Here is a 21,938-nt window from a genome sequence, read left to right as displayed (position 1 = left end):
TGCCTTTAATAGAGGCTGTGATATCTCAGTCTCTTTCCCATTCCCTCTCCCACTTTGTAGATTAAGATATGATCATTTAGCCCTAAACCATGATGTTCCATACTCAAATACACACTCTCAGTGTATGTTTCCCTCACCAGAGGCCTAAACTGATGAGCACTTCTCTGTTTTTGTTTGTTTTCTGCTCTTTTTTTGGAGGGCCCACCAACCAGCTCCCAAATAAATGACACATAGAAGCTTATTCTTTATTATGAATGCCTGCCTATAGCATGGCTTAGTTTCTCCCCTGTTTTCATTAAATTATCCCATCTACATGATGTCTCTGGGCTTTTCCCATTATCTTACTTCTCCAAATCTTACTCTTAGTCCATGGCTTGCTGTGTAGCTGAGTAGCTGGCCCCTGGAGTCCTTCTCTTTCTCTGGCTGCTCCTTCTTCTCCCTTCTCTTTCATTTATACTCTCTACATGCCAGTCCCACCTATCTCTCTCTCCTGCCTTGCTATTGTCTGTGGTGATATTTTATTTGTGCACTCCAGTAAAGCTTATTTGGGGATCAGAGGAAAAAGGCAGCCACTATATTAAACATAGAGGTCAGGTAGTTGTAGCACACACATTCAATCCTAGCATTCCAGAGACTGAGATCAATCTGGATTTCTGTGAGTTCAAGGCCACACTGGGAACAGAGCTAGGTGTGGTGGTGCATGCCTTTAATCCCAGTGCTAGTTAACCATGGAGCACAGTATGGAGGTCTGGAAAGACAGAAAAGAAATGATAGAGTGGAGCAGAAAGAGGAATTAATGAAGGTGGGTGGAGAAAGGGAGTAAGATGGCAGAGCACACAGAAAAGCATATAAGGTGTAAGAATACAGGAAGTAGCTCTCTTGATGCTGAGGACTTTAGTCAGAGGATTAACTGAGTTGGTGAGGTAATATCTGGTGGCTGTGTCTTGTACAGGTTCTCTGATCTTTCAGTTTTCATGCCAATATCTGCTTCTGGGTTTTTCATTAATAAGATAATTTAGCAATTTGTCTTACATCTGGTACACCAATGCAATGTTTGTGGCATGAATTCACAAAAAAGCCACTTTCCTGTGGCCTTACAAGCACTGGCTGAAGCCTGAGCTGCACATGACTGGAGTCTCCACCTCATGTGGCCTGGAGTCCCTAACCAGCTGGATCCAAACAGCTAGATCTTTCACTTCTTCTCCTCTGGTGGGTTTTGGGATCTCTCTGGATCCCCATCTTGGGATGATACCACACTAAATAGCTGTCTTGAAACCTGCTTGGGCTTCTATTGTTCCATGCAGAGAAGTCAGTCTCACATTTGAATTGTCATTGTTGGCAAGATTTCTTAAAGTGAGAAATTAGTTAAAATAGAATTTTTAAACATTTTTACAGTGGAGAGAATTTGGTCTCTGTTTGATATCACATTAGGCAGTCTGAAAATGGAACAATTAAATGAGAAAAAAAGGTTGATGAGATTTACATAACATCAATTATGAATATTTTTTGGTCATTTTTGTTTTATCATTAAAAAGATTGGTTAATTGGAGGGCCAAGATAAAAATTTTAGGAAAAAAATTGTTAAAACAAATCATAGAGAAATTCAGACCCAGACAGAAGAATTTAAAGGTGAACATATCTCACCATTGAATTATATGGTTATAGAGAAACAGCCTAAAGTTTTCAAAGAGCCAAACTTAATTTATGCAGTAATCTTATAGGAACAGCCAAATCTTCGAGGCTGTGTACAAGCTAACTTGACTTCAGTGGAAATACGGGATTTGAGAAGATTTAAAGAAGCTATAGTCTCATGTGATACACATTTTCCATTTGAGAAGCAGATGTTAAACTTGTGGTCAAATTGTAATAGAATTATCCATCAAGAATGGAAAGATTTGGGTACAGCTGTACTAGATACTGGTCCAAAGTTACAGTGGAGAACCTGGTTGAAAGAGAATGTTCAGACTATAGAACGAAAATTTAGCGTTAGAGGTATGGAATTCTCCCAAGATCAACTAAATGGAGAAGGTGAAAATGCTAATATACAAAGATAATCTTTATAAAATGACAAAACCCTAATATTATACCACATGGCAGCCTTGAATACTTGGGAAAGAATTAAAGAAACAGGAAACAAAATTGAGTCATTTTCAAAAGATAAACAGGGCCCAAAAGAAACCTTCATAGGTTTCTTACAAAGGATGTCTTCATCAATAAATAGAATTATATCAAATTCAGAAGCTAGACAAATTCAATCTCTGTCTTTTGAAAATGCTAATGCACAATGAAAAAGGGTAATTAGGCTTTTAAAGTCAAGATCAGCACCCTTGCAGGAATAGATCCAAGATATAATTAATATTGAATCTCATGACCATGTTGATACTTGGATAGAAGATGTGATTTCCAGAGGTCTGGAGAGAAATAGTAATGTCAGGTATTTCAATTGTGGTAATCAAGGTCACCTAAAAAGGGGCTGTAAACAGGGTATTCCTAGAAACAATATTTTCTTCAAGAAATAATGGCAACAGAATGTCCCTCCCATCTGGATTTTGTAGAAGCTGTAGTAAAGGCAAACATTGGGCTAATGAATGTAGATCAACAAAGGACAGACAGGGGAATTCTTTGCTTTTGCCATCAGGAAACTCCCTGAGGGGCATCTTGAAGGCCTCCATGGCAAATTAAGTTCAGTTATTTCCTGCCCTCATAGAAAAAACCCCTTCCCAGAGCAATTAAATAATCAAATTCCTATTGTAAACATATATATATATATACTGCTTGGAGTAATAGAAGAGCTATAGCAGAGAAAAAAAATTCAGGAGAAACTAAAAGTGAATTTTTTGGCAAACTTATATGAATGAACAAAGACAAAAATTAAAAATATGAATAAATGACATTCTCGTGGAGGGTCTTGTAGACATAGGTACAGATGTGACAATAATTGCACCAGAATCTTGGCATTCAAATTGGCCTCTTCAGGAGGTAAATGTCCAGCTGTTAGGGATTGGAACATTATTTCAAGTAAAACAGAGTGCAAGATGTGTTGAAAGTATAGGACCAGAAAGACAGAGAGGAAAATTAAAGCCATATATGACTAATATAGCTATGAATGTATGAAGATGTGATCTATTACAATAATGGAATATCCAGAGTAACATTCCTCCAATCTCAGAAACAAATCATAAAACAGCTCATTTTTCTGAGAAAAATATTAGAAAGTATTATAAAGAACAGTCACTGGCCATCCAGATTGTACAAGAATAGGGAAAAACTTTTCCATAACCTGGCAACAAGCCAAGGTAATTTTAAGGAAATGTTCTACTTGTTCTTTTGGCAATTAGACTCCACTACCAGCAGGATATAACCCAAGGGGTACTCAAAGAAATTTGGTAGATGAATGTGTTTTATTTTGCAGAATTTCAAAATTAAATATGTACAGCACACATTGACAGCTATTCAGGATTTCAATGGGCAATTGCTCTGAGTTCTGATAAAGCCAATTTTATAATCATGCATTTACTAGTAGTTATTGCCATCATGGGTATACCTGTACAAATTAAAACTGGCAATGCTTCAGCATATGTCTCAGGTAAAATGAAACATTTTTTAACTTATTACAATAGAAAACATATTACAGGTATTTGTATACCATACAATTTTACAGGCCATGTAGTCACAGAAAGATTAAATCTAACTATAACTGATATGCTAAATAAACAGAATGGGGTAACAACCCCCCTAATAGATTACACAATGCTCTATTAACTTTGAATTTTCTCAGTGCTAATAAGAAAGGAACAACAGCTTTGGAGAGAAATTGGATAATAGAAAAAAAAAGCTACAGAATTAAATCAGCCTGTATACTTTAAAGATGGGCTTACCACAGAATGAAAACCAAGATATGTATTACATTGGACATGAGATTTTCCTTTTGTTTCTCCAGGAGAAGAAAAGCTATGGATACCATCAAAATTGATAAAGGTTTGATTTGAACAAGAGAGATCTCTTAATTAGAAGAAGTGATAGTTCATCAACCTGTATGACAATTCAATTTAAATAACTTATATAACTAACAGATGCTTTTTATTAACATGATATAACTTGCCAAAAGGGATCCTCTCCATAGTCAGGGTTGGGGAAGGGTTTTTGTTTTTGAGAATGAATGCTAAGGAATCTGAAGAACACCGGAAACATGAGATATCTGTAGAAAAAGGATAAATCATCCTGAAAAAAAAAAATGTCCCAAGAAAAGAGTAAATGGGCCTATTGGCATATCACACATCTAACTGGATTAAATTTCTTAAGTCTTCCTAAATATTTGTTTCTGCTATTCTCTACAGACATATAATGTAAATGGTCTTTAGATAGTCCCAGTTCAGTTAAAAATTAAAGCTGGCTTTGAAATTGGAACACGACTCTCTCCTGCTATAAACCCAAGCATGCTTTTTAAAAGAAAATGCAAAATCTCTGTAGTATGTCAGAAGAGCCACTTGATATGGGACAGAAGAAAAATTAAGGGATTATTCCATTGCCACTAATCCCAAAATTATTTGGTTTTATTTTGACTCTTTAAAAGTTTTAAGTTATGAATTTTATATCAAATTTTATAATATATATATTTAACCTTTTGTCATGGTATTAATGGTCATATAGAGTACTAACTAATCCTTGAAAACTGCTTCATCTAGCTTCCTGTAGATGTTTTCATGTTGAGTCTCCTTCAGTTTTCTTCAGGGAATTATGTCCATGCCTAACAGCAAATTTTGTCTCCAAAAAGATGATGGGGCCCCGATATGACGATTCCATCATAGTGATGATAATACCACTAAGTTGACAAAATGACCCAAAGATCAGCTTCAAATTATGGACTGCTCAGGACAGTTTTGAGGTGGCTAGCTGAGATGATCTCACCTCACAGATTACTTGAGCAAGAATTTAAGACATGTCCTGCATTTTTCCATTATTCAGAAACTGGACAACACATGATACAGCCAAGATTTCAAGAACTTGACAGTTAACCCAAAAATTTTCTTTTCAGCATCCCTTAATGATGCCTTCACCCAGACAGCAGTAAGTAATTTTAAGAACATGAATCCCACATTCCCAAGAGGTGGGATGGGTAGTTTTTGGTCTTTCAATGGGTTATGGATAATTGTCATTGATTAGGAGGGTTGGTTACAAGTTGTTATTGATAAGTGTCAGGAGAAGTCTAAACAAAGGAGATTAGACTTAAGGTTCTTTAAAAAAAGGAAAAAGGATATAGTTAAGAGGTAGATAATTTAATCTATTCTGAAAAAAAGAGCTATAGAAATAGTAGGATAAAAGGGTACATTATTGAATCTACTCTGAAAAGAAAAAGGTGAGGATATAGATGAGGTAAAAAGATAGATTATTGATTCTACTTTTAGAATGCAACTACTAGTTTTAAATATTTTACAGGGCATTGGGCTTTTGTATATTATATACAAATTTTGTGTATTAATGCAAATTTGAGATTGATTTTATTAGAAAATGCATTACATATATTTCTAATCTTGTTCAAGATATTTTACCTATACAGTTCATTTAACAATGTAATGCAACTTGCTAGTCCTTGGAATTTATTATTACCAACTAATTAGGATATAAAAAATGCATGTTAGTAGTTAGTCATTACAATTGAACTTGTAGCATATTAGGTATGTTTTCAATGTCAAACAGATATATTTTAGATAGATGGGTCATCTTCAAATACTTCAGAGGTCCTCAAAATATTGTATTTAAGATATTTTAGTAACATATTTTTTTTCTTTTTTTTTTATTACTGGAGAAACATGTCTGCTCCTGGTAGCACCAATCTATTTCAAAGAAGATGATGGGCACTGGAGAAACTCCATATGGAGTTAACTTTCATTATGGTCAGAGTTAACCACTGAGCAAGAAAGTGCCCTTGAATTGACTGCTGGCACTATGCTGTCCAAAATGGACAAGCAGTAGACAAGAGAAATGACTGTTGATCCTTGCCAAGACAAGGTAGGAAATCTCTAGAAAATCCTGCTTCACAGATGAGTCTGTCAGATATTCTAAGCCTGTAGGTTGAAGATGGATGCCCCAACATTGCAGAGAAACATCCTGTGGCTCTTCAGGTAGCTAACTGTTTCTGTCATTCCTTACATCTTTTGAAAGTTGCTTATTAGCACTTCCTGTTTTACTAGGTAATGTTATTTTCTTCATGAGTCTTTGAGGCAGTTGAAGATTAAATAGTTATAGTTATAGTTTTCCTGTTAACAATTTCAGAAAAGAAACTCACTAAAGAGATGTAAAGTGTATAAGTTTGAAAGACATCATAAGATAGTTTGGGTAATGCAAATTATAATAGAAGGTAAATTAGATACAATCTGTTGGAATCACAAAGATAGGATAGATAATGGAATATTTTCTCTGAATTTGTCAAATACAAATGGATTAGACATTTTTGATGTATTTATTGACTGTATAAGTTATATATAGTTATTGTACTTATTGTATATAGTTTTTCTTATATTAGTTATAGCATCTTTTTTATTTTAGACAAAAGAAGGGGGAAATGCTGTGATACTTTATTTGCGTACCCGAATAAAGCTTATATTGGGATCAGAGGAAAAAGGCACCCACTATATTAAACATAGAGGTCAGGTAGTGTTAGTACACACCTTTAATCCTAGCATTCAGGAGGCAGAGAACCATCCAGATCTCTGTGGTTCAAGTTCACACTGGGAACAAAGCCAGGCATAGTGGCGCATGCCTTTAATCACAGTGCTAGTTAAGCATAGAGGTCTGGAGGTCCGGAAGTATTAGAGCTAAGCAGAAAGAGGAAGAGATGAAGGTGGGCAGAGAAAGAACTAAGATAGTAGAGTACACAGAAAGGCATATAAGGTGTTAAAATATAGGTAGTAGCTCTCTTGAGGCTGAGAATTTCAGTCAGAGGATTAATGGAGTTGGTGAGGTAATAGCTAGTGACTGTGGTTTGTTCTGTTTCTTTGGTCTTTCAGTTTTCACACCAATATCTGGCTCAGGTTTTTTTTTTTTTTTTTTTTATTGACATGACCATTTAGCAATTCATGTTACAATTGGCCTTTCAGTTCTTTTTTAGACCTTCAGTTGTTTAAGACAGGCACAGTAACACAGCTTCATGGATTTATACTAATGCAACATAAACAAAAGTAACACACCTTAAAAAATATTCCGTAACAATTTTGATTTTGAACTCTACAAAGTGTCATGAGACAAAATTTCTCTTTACTTCACAAATAGTACAGGTCAGATACTTTGTTATAATGACACAAAAGTGACTATGGAAACTTTGATAAAGGAAAAAAATTTAATTAAGGAGGCTTACATTTTTAGTGGTTTAGTCCATTATCCATTATCATCATTGTGTGACATCATGGTAGACAGGTAAAAATGGTGCTGGGGAAGTAGCTGGGTGCTCTATATCTTGACTAGCAAGCAACAGAAAGTGGTATGTTATACTGAGCAGTATCTTGAGAATAGGAGACCTCAATGCCTGCCCTCAGTGACATAATTCCTCCATAAGGACATACTTATTCCAACAAATTCACTCCTTCTAATAGTGCCACTCTCTTTGGGTATTATTTTCTTTTAAACCACAACATTCTACTCCCTGGCACCCAAAGGATTATAGCCGTGTCATAATGCAATAATGACTTCATTCCAATTTCAAAAGTCCCCATTGTCTATAACAATCTCAACAGTTTTTAAAAGTCCAAAACTGGATTTGTAAACCAGGCTGCCCTCAAATTCAGAGATCCTCCTTCATCTACCTCTAGATTGCTGGGATTAATGACCGGTACAACCACACCTGGCACTAATCTTTTCTTAAATTCCCTTTCACAAGTTGAAAACTAAGGTGGTAGGATCTTGCCCTGTGCCTACCACTTCCTTTATTCCATTTCTTAATCTGTTTCTCTCCTTGAATACAAGATGTCTCTCCACTCAACTTCCTGGTGCTCCTTTTCTCTTCAAATTGTAAATTTTATATTTTTCTTTCTCAGCTTGCTCCTTTACATTACAAATCTTCATTAGTTACCACTAATAACCACTCAACAGAATCTAAACTAGGATATTTTGAGATTTCCTCCACTAATTAAATTAATCTAAAACTCTTTGCTTTAGTCTCATGCAAACTGTAGACAAAGAAAAAACATAGCCACATTTTTCACCAAAATATCACAAGAATGATATCTAGGTCGGATATTAATGTTCTTCTTCTCTGAAACCTCTTGAACCAGCACCCTATTGTTTAAATAACTCTTAGCACCACTGTTTTCCATGTTCCTACTAGTATGGCCCATTAAGCAGATCTTTCCTAACGCAAACTTAAAAACAACTTATTATTCCAAACAAAAACATGTTTCAGCCTATCAAAGCAATTCCCCACTGCTTGTATCAACTTCTGTCTTAGCATTTCTTTTGCTGAGAAGAGACACCATGACCATAGCAACTATTTTTTTGTGAACATATTTTTTATTTAAATTTTTTATTCATTTTACATACCAACTACAGATCCCCCCTCCTCCCTCCTCCCACTCCCAACCAGCCTTCCTCCTCTGACCCATCCCCATCACATCCTCCAAAAATGTAAGGCCTCTCATAGGGAGTCAGCAAAGCCTGGTACATTCTGTTGTTGCAGGACCAAGGCTCTCCCCTCTACATCAAGGTTGGGCAATCCTGTAGCTGGAGTTTTCTCCAGTCCTGCACAACACCATGGATCCTGCAAGCACTTAAAGTAGTCACTGAGAAACTTATATTAATTAAACTGCTGGGCCATTATCTCAGGCCTACCACGGACTAGCTCTTACACTTAACTCAGCCCATTTCTGTTCATCTATATGTCACCATGTGTTCCATGGCTTAACTTGTTGCCTTTACATGTTGCACCCTGGATGGCAGGCTGGCAAATCTCCCAACTTCCACCTCTCACCTTCTCTTCTCTGTTTGTCCTGCCTATCCTATAATTCCTGACTGGCTGTTGGCCAATCAGTGTTTTATTTATCAATCAATCATAGCAATATGTATTCACAACATACAGGACATCTCACAGCACTTCCACTTTTCTGTTTTTTTAAAGGAAGATTTTAACTTTAACATAGTAAAATTACATATAACAAGATAGTTATCTAGTAAGTTACAATATCTAGTCTATTTGTATTTGGCCAAATTAAAGAAGATATCCTATATATCTTATATTTGTGAGTCTAAAGTTTTATATCTAACTTATCTCTTATCAAAACTAAGGAAATTATAACTCTCTAGTCTAACTACATCAAAGACCTCAGAAGGATATAATATTACCTGAAAAAAAGGAGAAGGATTCAAGCAACTTTTGGGAGTCTTGCAAGAGTAAACAAAGACAGCTGACAGCCTGAACAGTCATCCAATGTTCTTTTGTAAAATTGAGGCATCTGTCTTTAGCCCACAGGCCTAGAGTCTCTCAGTCACTTTTTGTGTTCTGTAGAATGTCTGGCAGTTTTCTGTGCAAAGAAGGAATCCAAAAGACCATTTTGTCAAGCAAAGTTCAGTAGTCACCTTTCTATGGCTCCTGCATGTCCAGTTGATACATTTTTATAAGCAGTCCAGACAAGAACAATTTCTTGCCCAAATGGCTATGTTTGTCAAGAAGAAGATAAACTCCATATGGAGTGTCTTTGATGTCCATCCTCCTCTCTGAAGTAAATTGGTGCTGCCAGGAGAAGACATGTCTCATTGTCCAGAAAGTCTAAACTTTTAAAACATTTTAGATACCATGTCCTGTAGGTCTTTGAAGTGTTTGAAGACTACCTATTGATCTGAAATATATCTATGTATACCTATAAAATTTAACTAACATGGCTACAAGTATGATTATAATAGATGATTAATTATTAATCTATTTTAATAATTCATTATAATTTTAAATGAGTTATATAAACATAATACCTTAAACAAGAGTAGAAATATACACAAAATATAACAAAATTAAGTTTAAACTTGTATCAATATACTGAAACTCATAGCAATGTAAAACGTTTTAAAACAAGTTGTTACTCTTAAAAGTAGGTTTATTAATTTATCCTTTTATCCTATCATATCTAAACTATACCCCCCTTTTTAGAAAGAGGTTACAATTATAATCAACCTGCTTTAAATAAAAATATTGGGTTTTATTTTGTCCCACAATAGAGGGCTCTTTTGATATGGGACACAAGAATCTCTCAAACTTTTCTTTTGGAATATGCTTGTGTTTAGAGAAGGAGTGAGTCAAGTCCATCTCCAAAGTCAGCTTGCTATATTTGGAAATTTGTGCATAGCTTTTTAAACTATTTTTTGCTGGAGGGGGAGCAGTGTATCTTATGGGGACATGAAGGAAATTTTAGGATTATGGAGTAGTCTGTGAGGGTGTATTGTCTGAGCCAGTTGCCTTGAAACTGTTCTGGATGTTGGATCATCTGGGCCATGGTGTCATCAGAGATCTTTTGGTGGTCTTGGCTTATCAAACCTGTGATATCTTAATCTAGAACAAATCCATAACCTTTGGCTTTCTGTGGAAGCAAAGAAAAAAAAAGACCCTCTTTTTTAAAGCAACCTATCCTTACATCCAAATTTTGAAGTCAAGGTACCTTTAAAATATACATATTGGCTTAACTCAACAGCTTTTACGAGCTGGCTGTTTGGAACCTTGGGCTTACACAGGGACACATGCTCAGCCTGGAAGGAGGGGACAGGACCTGCCTGTACTGAATCCACCAGGTTTAAATGAATCCTCAGGGGTGTCTTGGTCCTGGATGACATGGGAATGGAGGAGAGGGGCTGGGGGGAAGGTGGTGGTGGGGGAGGACAGGGGAACCCATGGCTGATGTATAAAATTAAAACACATAATAATAATAATAATAATAATAATAATAATAATAATTTAAACTTTCACCTCAAAAAAAAAAAGAATCACAAAGACAACATAATCCAGATTCTCTGTGTAATATCCATCTTTACATGGCTTATTTTTATATTACCTTTATTGTCTCTTTAATGACTTTATTTTTTAAACTATCTGTTTATATAACTACATGTAACTGTATATATTTTTGCTCTCTCTTTCAAGCCTACATACATTTTTACACATATTGTAAACTATTTGATCTGAATCTGTCTTATTGACTTTTCCCCAGTCCTGCCCAGGACCACGGACCCTGCACCACTTATAAAATAATCACTCAGAAACTTATATTAATTAAACTGCTGGGCCATTAGCTCAGGCCTACCACTGATTAGCTCTTACACTTAACTCAGCCCATTTCTGTTAATCTATATGTTGTCACATGTTCTGTGGCTTTACCTGTTCCCTTTACATATTGCTTCCTGGATGACAGGCTTGCATATCCCCCAGCTTCCACATCCCAGCCTCTCTTCTCTGTTTGTCCTGCCTATCCTATACTTACTGCCTGGCTACTGGCCAATCAGTGTTTTATTTATCAATCAATCATAGCAACACATATTCACAACATACAGGACATTCCACAACATCAGCCCAAGCAACAGGGATAGATCCTGATCCCATGGCCAGGGGCCCCTCAAACTGACTATGCTACACAATTGTCTTCCATATGCAGAGGGCCTAGTCTTGTCCCATACAGGTTACACAGCTGTTGGTATAATGTTCATGAGTTCCTAGGAGCTTAGGTTGGTTGTCTCTGTAGATTTCCCCACCGTGATCTTGCCACTAGCTCCTATGGTCCCTCTTCCCTCTCTTTGACTGGATTTCTCGAGCTCAGCCTGATGCTTGGCTGTGAATCTCTGCATCTGCTTCCATCAGTTACTGGATAAAGGCACTATAATGACAGTTATGGTATTCACCAATCTGATTACTGGGGTAGACCAATTCAGGAACCATCTCCATTATTGCTAGTAGTCTAATCTGGGCTGCTCCTTGTGTATTCCTAGGAATTTCCTTAGCATCAGGTTTCTCCCTTACCCCATAATGTCTTCCTTTATCAAGATATGTCTTCCATTGCTCTCTTACTCCATTCCCCCTCAGCTTGACCATTCTGTTCTCTCATGTTCACATACCTCATCCCCTTCACTCTATTGTCCCCCCTCATCTCCATCTCCAGTTTACTTATGGAGATCTCTTCTATTTCCCCTTCACACTGTGATTCGTGTGTCCCTCTTAAGGTCCAATGTGATTCCTAGCTTCTCTGGAGCTCTGGGTTGTAGTCTGATTATCCTTTGCTTTATAGCTAGTATACTTTTGTGAGTGTGGACATACCATGTTTGTTTTTATGAGTCTGTGTTACCACACTCAGGGTGATATTTTATAGTTTCATCCATTTGCCTCTTAATTTCATGAAGTCATTGCTTTTACAGCCCAGTAACACTCCATGTGTAACACATTTTCTTTATTCATTCTTTGGTTGAGGGGAATCTAAGTTGTTTCCAGGTTTGGGCTATTACTAATAGTGCTGCTACAAACACAGTTGAGCAAGTGTCCTTGTGGTATGATTGAGCATCCTTTGTGTATATGCCAAGAGTAGTATCATTGCATCTTGAGGTAGATTGATTCCCAATTTTCTGAGAAAGTGCCATACTGATTTCCAAAGTGGCTGTGCAAGTTTGTACACCCACTAACAGTTGAGGAGTGTTCCTCTTGCTCCACATCCTCTCCTACTTAAGCTGTCATCAGTGTTTTTGATGTTTGCCATTATGAAAGTAAGATGTTATCTCAGAATAATTTTGATTTGCATTTCCCTGATGAGTAAGGATGTTGAGAAATTCCTTAAATGTCTTTTTGCCTTTTGAGATTCTTCTGTTGAGAATTCTGTTTAGATCTGTAGCCCATTTTTAAATTATATTGTTCAGTATTTTGATGACTTGTTTCTTGAGTTCTTCATGTATTTTGGAACTCGGCCCTCTATCAGATGTGGGCTTGATTAAGATCTTTATCCATTCTTCAGGCTGTCGATTTTTCTTATTTACCATGTTCTTTGACGTACAGAAGCTTCTTAGTTTCAGGAGGTCACATTTATTAATTGCTGCTCTCAGTTTCTGTGCTACTGGTGTTATATTTAGGAAGTGGTCTCATGTGCCAATGTATTCTATGCTACATCCTACTTTCTTTTCTATCAGGTTCAGTGTAGCTAGATTTATGTTGAGGTCTTTGAACCACTTGGACTTGAGTTTTGTGCATAGTGATAGATATGGATCTATTTGCAATCTTCTACATCCTGACATCCAGTTATGTTAACACCATTTGTTGAAGATGCTTCCTTTTTTTTCCATTGCATGGTTTTGGCTTCTTTGTCAAAAATTAGGCGTTCATAGGTGTATGGATTAATGTCAGTGATTTCAACTCTATTTCATTGATTCACACATCTGTTTTTATGCTATTACCAAGCTGATTTTATTACTATAGTTCCATAGTAGAGCTTGAAGTCAGGGATGGTAAAGGCACTGGAAGTTTCTTTATTGTACAGGGTAGTTTTACCTCTCCTGGGTTTCTTGGTTTTCCGATAATTTTGAATATTGTTCTTTCAGGTCTGTGAAGAATTGAGTTGTGATTTCCATCGGGATTGCACAGAATCTGTAGATTGCTTTTGGTAAGATTGTCAGTTTTACTATGTTAATCCTACCTATCTGTGAGCATTGGTGATGTCTAGATTTTCTGATATCTTCTTCAATTTTCTTCTTTAAAATCTTGAAGTTCTCATCATACAGGTCTTTCACTTGTATAGTTAGAGTTACACCAACGTATTTTCTATTATTTGGTGTTATTGTAAAGGGAGATGTTTCTCTGATTTGTTTATCTGTCCATTTATCATTTGTATATAGGTAGGCTACTGATTTTCTTTTTAGTTAATATTGTGTCCTGCCACATTATAGAAAGTGTTTATCAGCTAGAGGAGTTTCCTGGTAGAATTTATATGTCATTTATGCATACTATCATATCATTTGCAAATAGTGAAAGTTTCACTTCTTCCTTTTCAATTTGTGTCCTCTTTATCTCCTTGCGTTGTCTTATTAGTCTAGCTAGAACTTTAAGTACTATATTGAATAGATATGGAGAGAGTGGACAGTCTTGTCTTATTCCTGATATTAGTGAAATTGCTTTGAGTTTCTCTCCACTTACTTTGATGTTGGCTGTTCTTTTGCTGTAAATTTTCTTTATCATGTTTAGGTATGTTCCTTATATTCCTGATCTCTTCAAGACTTTTTTATGAAGGGGTGTTGGATTTTGTCAAAGGCTTTATCAGCATGTAATGAGATGATCATGTTTGTTTGTTTTTTCTTTCAGTTTGTTTATATGGAGTGTTACATCAAGAGAGTTTTGTATGTTGAACCATACTTGCATCTCTGGGAAAAAACCTACTTGATCATGCTGGATGATTTTTGATGTGTTCTTGGATTCAGTTTGCCAATATTTTATTGACTAGTATTACATCAATATTAATGAGGGAGACTGGTCTGTGACTGTCTTTCTTTGTTGCTTCTTTGTGTGGTTTGTGTATCGGGGTAACTGTAGCCTCATTGAAAGAGTTGGATGATGTTCCTTTTGATCATACTGTGTAAAACAATTTTAGGAATTTTGGTATTGTCTATTCTAGAGTGCTAATGTCCAAAATATGTAAATAATTCAAGAACCTAGACATCAACAAGCAAACAACCCAATTTAAAAATGGGGTACAGAGAATTCTCATTAGAAGATTATCAAATGGCTGAGGACCACTTAAAGAAATGTTAAACATTCTTTATCATTAGGGAAATGCAAATCAAATCTACTTTGGTATTCCATCTTACAACTGTTAGAATAGCTAAGATCATAAACACAAGTGACAGCTAATGCTGATGAGGATTTGGAAAAGGGGACCATCCATCCATTCCTGGTGGGAGTGAGAACTTATACCGCCACTATGGAAATCAATATGGCAGTTCTCCTAAATACTGAGAGTTAATATTCTTCAGATACAGCTATACCACTCTTTGGCAACATCCTACCACAAGGATACTTGGTTAAACACCTTCATTTCTGCTCTAGTCATAATACCCAGAAATGGGAAATAGTATAGATATCAATCAACAGAATAAAAGCAAGAGAAAATGTGGTGTATTTACACAATAGATTATTACTCGGGCTTTTGAAAAAATAATGGAATCATGAATTCTCAAGCAAATGCGTGGAACTAGGGAAAAAAAATCATCCTGAGTGAGGTAACCTAGACCCCAAAAGATAAATATGGTGTATATTCATTTATATCTGGATATCAGTCATTACATAAATGATAACCAAGATATAATCCACAGAACCGTAGATGGAATGGCACAGAGGAATGGACTTGGAAGAACAAATGGATCTTTCTCTAGGTGGAAATCGAACAGATTTTACAGTGGACTGCAGCAGGCTGGGGAGTGGCAGATGAGAACTCGAGGATCAGGTGGGAAGGGAGAGGGAAGATAGGATTGAGGGAGGGAATGAGGGATGAGACAACTAGAATAGTAAGGCATTTGAGGGGTGGTGTGGAAAACTACTACAGTGAAAATTTCTTATATGAATACCATCCTAATGAAGTCTCAAATAATGGGGGACATGGAATCCCAACTGTCTATCTCATGTTAACAAATGAAGCTTCCAGTACTTGGACTGGGTTTCTTACAATTGTGCTGTTGGCTGTAAGGGTCCCATGGAAATTCCTGAACAACCCAGGTTTTTCCCAAGACAATAGGTTGCTCTCCATAAACTGACAGCAAGGGTCCATTGGTGAAAAGAACACCAACACAACTCACTAAAAGTGGACTGGTTAAGCTAGTGCCTAATAGAACATTCACCCTCATGTTCTAGTGCCTTTGGCATGGAAAAGCACTCTGAAGGCTACCAAAAGAGAAATGTAAATACCAAACCAACTGTAAAACTTTTAATCTACAATCTGTCTCATCCATGAAATATGCTACTGCAATGGTGGAACAAACCTTGTGGAAGTAAATGACTGATATCTGATTTACTGAAGGCCCATTCCTGAGATGGAACCCATAAAAGACAGTGCTTGGGTGTACAAGAACCAAATACTAGATAGTCCAAAGCCCTATGGTAAAACTATATACTACCAGTATAAAGAAAAAATAAAGTAAAATAAAGTGACTCATAATATTCTGCTATACTTGTAGATCAGTTCTGCCATTACATACTCATTTTGCTGTTAGGCTATATTTAATGAAAAAAGAATCTATATTACATAAAATGGAAAATTTTTAAAAAGATAGAAAATAGACTCTTTTCTCAAATAATATACCCTGACTATGATTTTCTACCCCTCTATTCCTCCCAATTCTCCCCTACCTCCTCTCCCATCCAGATTCCTCACAGATTCTTTCTCTCAGAAAATTAACTGGCTTCTAAGGGATATTAGTAAAATAAACTAAAACAAAAACTAATGATTAAGAATAGGTAAAAACAAATAAAACAAAGGAATAGAGCCAAAGTATACTATTATAAAGAAACTCCAATTAAATAAAATTGTAATATATGTGTCTTTAATGTACTTATAGTGCTTTTTTTTTAACCACTGAGACTGCATTCTCCCCCTCTCACTCTCCCAAGGGAGAGAAGAATGATAATCAATGGCAAGTAGAAGTTGCAGAAAACAACTCAGAGGAGAATGTTCTACCTCCTCCTCATGGTTTTGGGTGCTCTACACAGTCAGAGAAACTTCTCTAGTAACGAACAACCCCACATCTGACAGAGGGCTGATATCCAGAATGTATAAAGAACTCCAGAAATTAGACAACAAAATGCCCAACAGTGCAATTAAGAAATGGGCTATAAACTAAACAGAGAATCCTCAGCAGAAGAAATTGAAATGGCTGAAATACATTTAAGGAATTGCTCAACATCCCTAATTATCGGGGAAATGCAAATCAAAACGACACTGAGATACCACCTTACACCTGTCAGAATGGCTAAGATCAAAAATACAGAAGACAGCTTATGATGGAGAGGATGTGGAGCAAGGGGAACTCTCCTCCACTGCTGGTGGGAATGCAAGCTTGTACAGCCACTTTGGAACTCAATATGGTGCTTCCTTAGAAAATTGGAAATCCATCTCCCCCAAGACCCAGCAGTAGCACTCTTGGGCATATACCCAAGGAATTCTCAATCATACTACAAGGGCATTTGCTCAGCTATGTTCATATCAGCATTGCTTCTAATAGCCAGAACCTGGAAACAACCTAGATGCCCTTCAACTGAAGAATGGATACAGAAAATATGGTACATATAAACAATGGAGTACTACTCAGCAGAGAAAAACAATGACATGATGAGGTTTGCAGGCAAATGGATGGATCTAGAAAAAAAATCATCCTGAGTGAGGTAACCCAGACTCAGAAGGACAAACATGGTATGTACTCACTCATGGTAGGATACTAGAGGCAAAACAAATATGACTAGACTGCTACACAACTCCAGGGAGGCTACCTAGAAAACGAGACCCTAGGAAAGACACAGGGATCGCCCAATGAAAGAGAAATGGATGAGATCTACATGAACAACCTGGATGACAGTGGGAGTAATGAAGGGCAAGGTTTGAGGGAAAGAGAGCTTAGGGGAGCAGGATATCCCAGCTGGATCAAGAACAGAAAGGAATAACAGGCCATGATAAATGATGATCACATGAGAACAGGAATAGGCAGAGTGCTGAAGAGGTCCCCAGAAATCCACAATGATACTTCCTCTGTATACTGCTGACAATGGTCAAAGAGAAAGCCTGATCTGACCTAATCTGGTGATCAGATGGCCAAACACCCTAACGTTCGTGCTGGAACTCTCATCCAATAACTGATGGAAGTGGATTCAGAGATCCTCTGCCAGGCCCCAGGTGGAGCTCCAGGTGTCCAATTGTTGAGAAAGAGGAGGGACTGTAAGAGCATGAATTGTTGAGACCAAGACTGGAAAACACCAGGACAAATAGCCAAATGAATGGAAGCACATGAATTATGAACCAAAGGCTGTGGAGCCCCCAGCTGGATCAGGCCCTCTGGATAAGTGAGATAATTGAATAGCTTGAACTGTTTGGGAGGCACTCAGGCAGTGGGCCCAGACCTGTCCTTAGTGCATGAGCTGGCTGTTTGGAACCTTGGGCTTACACAGGGACACTTTGCTCAGCCTGGAAGGAGGGGACTGGACCTGCCTGTACTGAATCCTCCAGGTTTAAATGAATCCCCAGGGGAGTCTTGGCCCTGGAGGAGATGGGAAGGGAGGGGAGGGGCTGGAAGGAAGGTGGGTGTGGGGCAGGAGGGAGGAGGACATGGAATCCATGGTTGATGTGTAAAATTAAAACACAAATGTAATAAATGAAAAAGGAGAAAGAAAGAAAAATGAAATGATCCCTGAAAGTATAGTCTTACATATAGTGCTTTTATTGATTTGCTTAATGAGCATCTTTAATAATTTTAACAAATTTCCTAAGTAATACAATGAAAAATTTACAATAAATTTCTATCATTCCTTCTGTTTTGTTTTTTTTGAAGTAACAGTAAAGTCTTAATTTTTTAAATCTCCTCTTATCCATGAAATAGGCAGTAAAGTACATCAATTGAAAAGTGATTATGTATTGTAAATTAGATACAAGCTGTGAATTACCTTAGTATTGAAACATGACAATAGTCTTCCACTAAGCATTTGCTATGTACCAGACATTATGATACACGTTATTTGACCAGAAAAATTTCTAATCTGCATGGCATTTTAAGATGGTAGATATTGGCATCCTAGCTGAACAGATAAGCAGACTCAAAGATTTAGGCAATATGTCACATCCAGGAAGCTAGCAAAGACAAAAACTTGAAGTTGTCTAATTACTGATTATCCTAACCTGTATGTTATTCAGTTTTTCTGCTCTATTTATAACTTTGCGATCCTTGAAAGGCAGACCTTATAAGCAATATGATTCTCTCTTGTGACAGTTCATGTAAAATATCATATCTGTTTCAGCATCATTGTCTCTTTCCAGGATGTATTTTAAATGCAATTAAAAGGTTAGATGTATAGCTTACTGAGGTATGATTATGTTTAATTAATAATAAAATTACATTATTAGGAAGTCTGGGGTTTTTCTTGATAATTTTTCTTTGAAATACTTGGGTTTGAAATTTCTAAATTCACATTTTATTTTATCTGCAATAATGGCTTTATATCCTTAGTGTTATATCCTCATCTTTACTCAGTCAACCTTTCCAAAATGTTATGCTTGACAGCTATTATCAGTATTCTTGCTTGATTATACAATTATTGGCATTATTAATTTCAGTGATATAAAATACAGCAGAATAAATTGAGGACTAATCAAGATGGAATGTTTCAGATTCCAGCACTTTGTAGACATGGAGTAAATATTCATCTGCATATTAGAGATTTAAGGGGTGAAACTTTCATTAATGTCTGATAATATCTGTTCTCATTTTCCAGGTGTTAAAACTGGCACTCATAACAGAGAATGATCTAGCAGAGCATGAAAAGCCATCAGCCAATTTAATTTATACAAAACAGTTTTACTGTGTTCAGCAAGCAAAAGGCAGCTTTGGTGTATGACAAAGATTTAAGGATGGAACTTCCTTTGTGCTTTCAGATTGGATAAAAAGTTATATATTAACAGAGCTATTGCAGAACACACCAAATAGTGTGGGAGCTGAGCAGAGGAGTAGTTTTATCTATGTATATTCAATTCACCTTAGACCAGAAGGCAAATGGAAAACAGAATCATTACATGAAAACTAGACTAATACCTTGAATTTCAGTAGCATCTCTCTTGTAAAGCTCAATGCTTCCCCTGTCTTTCAGAAATTCAAATAAATAGAGCATAGAATCATTCAAATATACTTAGAAAGGTTTGAATTATAGGGGAGTATTTATTGGAACATAATGTGTTAACATTTCAAGCCTTGACCTCCATCTTTATTACTGTGTCCTTATTGACAGAAGTGAGTCTGATATATAAGGTGACCCCAAAAGTCAGAGCTGATTTTACACATGGGAAAAAGTGATGCAGTTTTTAAATGGATTTTATGAATGTTATAAGAGAAAACCTCTCTCTTTATGTCTATACTGGATATCTCTCTTTTCTTTCACATCTGTGCTCTACCTACTATCACTTTCAGCGACTAACATGTATAGATAACATGAAAAATACCACTTTGTCCTCTGGGATTTTGCTTCACTAATAAATAAGGAGCCCTGGGAGAAGACGAGAGAGACTGGGGACAGTATTAGTGACATATTTAGTCTTTTGTTTAGTTTTTCTTGCAGACTTCATAAGCTGAATATATCCCTTAATGAGAAGTTATAGCTCCTGTCAGGCTGATGTCTCTATACTATCCATGGTATTCTGTACCCATGAGCCATTCTTCTTCATGCCCTTTTATGTCTAAAGAGTTAATCTCCTCTCTCATCACCACTCTCATGTTACTGAATACCAAAATCCCACACCATGACTTCTGTTTATTTTTATGAATTGCTGACTAATTTGTAAAAAGCACTTTTATTAAAGCCCCCTTGAATTATTTGAACTCATCCACTGTTTGTTTGTTTTTTTTGCCAGCACTCTGACTGATATATTATCCTTTGATCATGTCTGACACTGGCTTTCAAGATTTATTTTTTTGGCTTCCATTGAGTCATTAGAAAAACATTGTTAAAGACTTGAAACCATTACCAACTACTTACATATCCACATAAAACATTTCTTTTTTTCTTATTTATTAACTTGTAATATCTTGGGCTAGTCAATGAAGAGCTATGAAATGATTTATCAGTAACCTGTTGACAGGCAATAGACGCTCTTCCCAATTATTTTCCATTGAACTATAGTGCCTAAAAGTCAGATGCTCTTGCTTCTATTCCTTTTCCTATTATGTATTGTGGAAATTTGGATGATTTTCTTATTGTCTTAAATGTTAATTTCAGCATTTGGGCATAGAACAGTAACAGTGACCATATGAAATAAAGGTTTTATAACTTAAGATTATTTTTTAAAAATTATGTATAGAGTCTATGTTTGTGTGTAAGCATGTCTGAATGACCACAAGTACCTACAGAGGGCAGTGACAATGGATACCCCTGGAAATACAGTCACAGATGGTTGAGAGCTGACCAACATGAGTACTTGTATCTGAACTCAGGTCCTCTGAAAGAGCAGTCCATTCTCTTGACCACTGAGACATCTCTCCAGGCACAGATGTTTCTTATAATGGGTTACTAGATTACTCATCAAAAGTATTAAGATATATAGTAAATATAAACTTTATATTTTACATTATATAAATTATTTTATAAATGCTGATTACCAATATAGCATATTTTAGAAAATGTATTTATGAATTAATCCTATCAATCAATTAAATACATCTTAAGTTATATTCATGTACCAGGCACTATAATATACATGGAACAAAATGCTAAAAAACAGAACAGATTCTTATTATTGGACTATGCTATTATATAGTAATATCATATATTATTCTTATTTTATTATGCAGCATTAGACATTTCTATGCATTTCCTACAACATTTTTCATTTGTTTGATGCTTTTTTTTTTATTTTATGGAGCTGAGGATCGAATCCAGGGCCTTGCACTTGCTAGGCAAGCGCTCTACCACTGAGCTAAATCCCCAACCCCAACATTTATCATTTGTTTGACTGTATTTTTATTCTAAATTTACTTTAGGCCTTAAGACTGATGTTGCTAGGAATATGTAGTGGTTTTCTTTAGCATTTTATTCCAGGTATATTATAGTACCTGGAACATAATCAAATAATCTAAATATTCTGTTGCTGAAGGAAAGGAGATCAGTTAGACATAAAGAATTATAAACCATGAACACAATAAAGGCAAATTATGAATGATTTAGTACCAGAAGTAGCTGGTACTAAATTATCAACAGTGTA

The 21,938-nt window shown here is 36.2% G+C and overlaps 1 pseudogene; it reads right to left on the bottom strand.

Annotated features, from left to right (window-relative positions):
- Positions 1-16,558: 16,558 nt before the first annotated feature.
- On the bottom strand, positions 16,559-16,724 carry LOC118574950 (annotated as a pseudogene).
- Positions 16,725-21,938: the final 5,214 nt, after the last annotated feature.

The sequence above is a fragment of the Onychomys torridus genome, chromosome X, assembly GCF_903995425.1.
Source record: "Onychomys torridus chromosome X, mOncTor1.1, whole genome shotgun sequence".
Taxonomy (NCBI): Eukaryota; Metazoa; Chordata; class Mammalia; order Rodentia; family Cricetidae; genus Onychomys; species Onychomys torridus.
The sequence above is the reverse complement of the archived record's forward strand: the minus strand, read 5'-3'. Positions and strand labels throughout refer to the sequence as shown.